Consider the following 6,129-nt stretch of genomic DNA (forward strand, 5'->3'; position numbering starts at 1 on the left):
GAGGGGGTGGTGGTGAGTAAAAAAGACCCTATCTCACTGAAGGTGTTGCGGGAAAATCCCCAAGTCAAACCAGAAGGAAGATTCTTTGTACCAAGGAGATAAGAAGGCAGTGTTTAATCTTTACACTGGCTGTTGCGGGGTCATTCCCAAAGGCAACTGTCCTGAATTTACACAGTATTTACAAGTGGGAAGTATAAAGCAGGTGACAAAAATTACATAATTGGTTATATGCATTGAGTCATATATTGATAGGCTATCCTTAAACAGATTTGTTGAAACAAAGGAATTGTTTCTCATAATATAGAGACATTCCAGGAACCAGGGGAGAAGGCACTTACAAGGTGAGCATATTTAAAAGTGTCCTTCACTAGCCCAGTGTATCTTCAAGTATGGATCATTATTTCTGATTTAGAGCTTATCAGAGGTATTCAGCTGGGCTTTAGACACAAAGTCAATTGAATTCAGAAGCAGCAGCAGAAATTTGGTCAGAGACCTCTAATTGCTCTCTAATTTGTATCATGAAATACCTCTAAGTTTGTTGTTTTATACATATGTTCTTTCATTATAACTGTGCCCCAACAGAGAAGTGTTTTGTTATGAATTCTAGTTTACAGTTTGAGCCACAAGCAGAGATTTCCAACTTTTCAGCTCAGAGAAGTTTTGCTACACCAGAGCTTGGAACTTTCTCCTCTGAGGGAGTGGAGCCATTTACTCTCTGTCCCTTGCAATTTGTAAAGGAAGCCAGAAGCGTGAGGGAGTCCATGGAGGGTTTTCAGCGTGTCTACCCAGTTGCTGAACTTTGAGTTCCCAGTAACCCAGAACAAGTCGTGCGTCTTTATGAGGCTGTACCTTAAAGACCCTAAAGGAATTAAAACCACCTGCCACTAAGTCTGGTGCCAAGGCCCCTTTTATCCTAGGTTTAATAGAGCTCCCAGGGCAACAGATTATGGCCTCAAATGATTGGAAAGGAATGGCTAAAGGGTGTTTAAGTCTGGGATTATTTACTGTAGAAAGGAAATTTTCTTGAATTGTGCATGGATCAGGCTGCACACAGTGCTGCTCACGATATAGCCATTACAAAAGACGTAATCAAAGAGGGTGCCTCTGCTATCGCAATCAACTTACTTTTGAATTGCAACTATATGAGCAGATTAAAATAGCTGCCACAAGGGCGTGGAGGGAACTTTCTTCAAAGAGTGAGACATCCCTTGGTTTGACTTCCATTCATCAGGGTCCTGATGAACCTTTGCAAGATTTTTTGGCATGCTTATTGCAGGTTAGTGAAAGGATTATAAGCAACATGGTCTTTGAAAATGTAAATAAATGGTGTAAAAGGTTTTATAGCCCACAAAAATTGGGCTACACAGGCTGAGATGATTTGAATAGGTGCAGACATTGGCTCCTCATATGTGTAGGGGGCTGCAGTGGCAGCAGCTGTCACCTGGGCTGTTTATCCACAGCCTAGAGAAGGAAGAGGGAACAGGGTTACTTGTTCCAGTGTGGGTTCAAAGGACATTTTGCCCTAAATTCCTCTGCTGAACCTATGAGGGCAGTACAGCCATTTGTCTGTTCCTCTAACAAAACATTCGGATGTCTTACAAGGTGAAGACGAGGGCATCACTGGGAAAATGAGTGTAGCTCCAAAACTGACGTGGAAGGCCAATGCATTCCAGGAAACTTCCAGTGGGGCCTGCCCTGGCCCTGCCAAACATGGGGGTGCTTTCCCTAACTCCTCCCCAGCCCTACTGCACTCCAATGCCAAGAATGTTTCTGACCTCTGGAAAGCGACAAAAGATAGTGGAGGTTTAGACTTCAGTCCTCCAGATTCATACTAACTCCTGAAATGGGACTCCAAGTTATTCCTCCTGGAGTCTGTGGACCTTTATCTCATTGTACAGTGGGACTCCTGGTACACCACAGCAATCTCACTTTAAAAGTTCTCCAGGAATTGCCTGATGTCATCAATGCTGATTATACAGGGAAATCCAGGTCATGGTTCAATCTATTTAAAACACTTCAAGTCACATCGGCAGACTCCTGTATTGCTCAAGTGGTCATTCTTCCTTTGACAAAAATTGAAAAAATCTATAAATAAAGAAAAGGAACCCAAGGGTTTGGGGTCCTCTGATATGTATTGGTTTCAACAGATTTAACAAGATCATCCAGAGATGGAAAACATTCAAAGGGATTTTAGACACAAGCTCAGGTGTTTCAGTCATTGCCCGACACCACTGGCCTATGGCATGGCCTCTGGATGTGGCAACCACAGATCCACATGGGGTGGGCAGTGTTTCTTACCCTCGAAGAAGTGCTAAGTTGCTAACCTGGAAGGATACAGAAGGCCATTCTGGATATTTCTTATCTTACGTCCTTCTCCATACACCCACCAATCTGTGGGGTCCTGACATATTACAGGACATGGGGGCATTTTTGGTTAGTTTGAAATCCTTAATGAGTCATCAGATGTTACAACAAGGCTTTCTGTTCTCTCAAGGGCTTGGTAAATATAATTAGGAAAGGAGAAAACCCCTTCCAATAGACCCTGAAACAGACCATTTTAGCATAGAACACTTGTCCTCACATCTTCAGGAAGGGCCTTGATCTGTTCCTCCTTCCCTTGTACGGCAACCACAATAACTTGGATGTCTGGTGATCCTATCTGAGTTGATTGATGACCTCTTACTTAGGAGAAGCTTACAGAAGCTGATACACTGGTTAATGAGCAGATGACAGCAGGACATCTACAATCCTCCGATAGCCCTTGGAATACTCCAGTTTTTGTAATAAAAAAGAAGTGAGGAAAATGGAAACTACTACAGGATTTGTGGGCAGTGAATTGTACCGTGGAACCCACAGGTGCACTTCAACTAGGGTTGCCTAGTCCCAAAGCTAAGCTTTTACATGTTTCCCTCATGGTGCTTGATTTAAAAGACTGCTTTTTTACAATCCCTCTCCATCCTCAAGATAAAAAGCATTTTGCCTTTAATTTACCCTCTTTTAATCGTCAGGCCCCTATGCACTCCTACCAATGGTATTGTCTGCCACAAGGAATGGCAAATAGTCCAACCCTATGCCAAGAGTTTGTGGCTGTAGCTATTTTGTCAGTCTGTCAGGTTCATCTATCTGCTTATCTTATTCATTACATGGATGATATTTTGCTAGCACATGAATCCTCATCCACCTTGCACCAAGTATTTACTCAATTAGATAATACCTTGCATAGTGAAGGCCTAGTGATGGCCTCTGAAAAGGCACAACTATAGCACCTTTTTCATATCTATGCCACCTTATCCAACAGAGACATATTGTGCCCCAAACTGTTCTGATCCAGGTTAATCACGTGGCAACCTTGATTTTCAGACTTTGATAATATTAATTGGTTCTGCCCAGCTCTTAAACTAACAACTCATGATTTAGCCCCTTCTTTTGCTTTCTCAAGGAATGCCTGTACCCCACTTCTCTAAGCACTTACATCAGAGGCTAAAACTGCCTTGGACAAAGATAATCTGTCTCTGTAATGCTCAACTCTCTAGAGTTGGCCCATCTTCACCAATGTTTTTAATTTTTTTCCCAATTCAACATATGCCCACTGGGGTCCTTTGGCAGTCTCAAAACCCTCTACCATGGTTACCTATGCCACATACGCCACATAAAACTCCATTACACCCTTCTATGATGCTGTGGCAGGACTGATCACATGTGGGCAGATGTGTGCTATTCACATTTTGGGATGTGAGATGCAAAATATCATTGTTCCCTTTTCTTCTGTTCAACAACAGTGGTTATGGCAATTCTTGTCCTCTTGGCCAATCATATTAATTAAATTTCCTGGTGTTGTAGATTTTCATTATCCTCCAGACAAATTAACTCAATTTGCCTCCCTCATACTCTTTGTCTTTCCTTCAAAAATAACTCAGTTCCCATTGCCAGAGGCTATTTTCACAGATGCCTCCTCTTTGGGCAGGGGAGGTTATGTTAGGGCTTTCTTTTCCCAAGTACAGGATGTGGGTTTTTCTTATGTGCAAAAGACAGAATTGCAGGCTGTCATTAAAAGATCATTATAAGGGCATTACGAGATCATTCATCCACTCTAATTAACCTTTTTTCAGCAGTGTAATGGACCACTTTGAAACTGCCACCATTCACACCAACCAGAAAGATCACTTTCATTTGTTTCACACTCTCCAATTTGCCATTAAGTCACATCATGTCCCCTGTTTTACTGTCATTTATGTTCTCATTTGCAATTGCCAGGGTCTCTTACTGAGGGAAACACTGCAATAGACAGATTACACTAGCTACTGTCTCTGTTACTCCCTCAGATGCCTTTTAACAGGCTTCTGTCTCCCAACCCACCTTGCATCAAAATGCTTCTGCCTTATGCAAACAATTCCATTAATTCAGGAACAGGCTTGATAAATTGTTAAACAATGTTCTTCATGTGTAATACATCTTCCCTCTTTTCCTATGGTGGTTAACCACCAAGGATTATGCCCCAATCATCTCTGGCAAATGGATGCTGAGTTGGCTCTCTAGGTTGGGTCCACTTTTCAGTGAACACTTCCTTAGGATTTATTTTTGCTTCTGCCTGCACAAGTGAAGTGGATAAGCATGTCAGTGCTCGTTGCTTGGATGCCTTTGATACCCTTGGCTTCCCACAGGGTAAGACTGACAATGGCCCAGCCTATACAAGTGCTGCTTTCCAAATGTTTTGCAAAACTTTTCATATTTTCCTTACCATGGGAATTCCTTACATCCCTCAAAGTCAAGAAATTGTTGAATGTGCTCACCTTACACTGAAAATTCAATTACAAAAACAAGAGGGGGAATTCTTCTCTACAAAATTTACACCTCATAATAATATATTATTACTTCATAATATACTATTAACTTTTTAATCCTACTAAGGATGGAACTACAGCAGCAGAAAGACAATTCAGTCAGATAAAGGAAAAATGTTAAGAAAGGTCTTTTAAAAAGATCTTCATACTATACAATGGCAGGAACCTAGCCCATTACTCACTTGGGGTTAAGGATATACTATATCTTTTCCAGAGAATGCTTAATGGCATGTCTGGCTGCCACAGCATGCTGTCCATCTATATCTTGGACCCAGACCCAGAGAAGACATTGATTCCACCTTTCAGGAGGCTGATGCTCAGTCCAATAACAGGGATGCTTCAGAGACTGTGCCTCAACTGACAAGAAGAATGGAGCTAGACCTGACCTGGAGCCAATTAATACAATTGACCCAGGATGCCCAGAAGATGTTAACTAAAAATAACAATCAAAAATCTGAGTAGGTGACAGACTATATGGAAATAACTGAGCTGAAAGTTATGTGAAAGAAAGGGACACAAAAGTTATTAGTATTCTTATTTTAAAGAGGATAAAACCAAGGAAAATAAGACAATAAAACCCATCAAAATACATCAGCGTAAGTGATACAGGACTTCAAAACTTTATGAAATCAACAATAGTTACCATAATGCCTTTTGGTGTCTTCAAAATAGCTGCAGATACCTTCAGACATAGTAAAAATCAAACAGAACAGAATAGAAACAATAAAAACAAAACATGAATGCAATGAAGGACTTCAAAACAAGCCAATAGAGGCCAGGGATTTAGCTCAGCAGCATAAGTGTCTGCCTGGCAAGTGCAAGGTTGTGAGTTCCATTCCCTATACAAAAAAAAAAAAAAAAACAAGCCAACAGTAAATCCAAAATGACTACCATAATATGTCTTGCTATCTTTTAAATAACTGATCATGCCACCAGATTTAACATAAACAAAACAGAAGAGAATAAAACCGAGCCCAACAAAACAATGAAAATGATATGGTTTCCAGGTGGAGATCGCCTCCTGGTGAGGCCTGGTTTTCTCCTTCCACAGTCCATGTGAATGGTGTTGACTCACAGACAGAGGCTTGGATCTAGCTGTCCCCACTCTGGCAGAGGCCTGTGCATGGCACTGGTCTCCAGGCAGGGATCACCTCCTGGTGAGGCCTGAACTACATGGTGAGACCCAGTCTCAAAAAACAAACAAAACAGCCTTGGAGGTCAAATCAGCTATTTCCAGAAATCTAAGGGATGACAAAATTAAAATGGCTTCCATACAGCCCAGTTACCT

This window comes from Cavia porcellus, unplaced genomic scaffold, assembly GCF_034190915.1.
Source record: "Cavia porcellus strain 051 isolate PalLab524CR breed Dunkin Hartley unplaced genomic scaffold, mCavPor4.1 scaffold_26, whole genome shotgun sequence".
NCBI classification, from domain to species: Eukaryota; Metazoa; Chordata; class Mammalia; order Rodentia; family Caviidae; genus Cavia; species Cavia porcellus.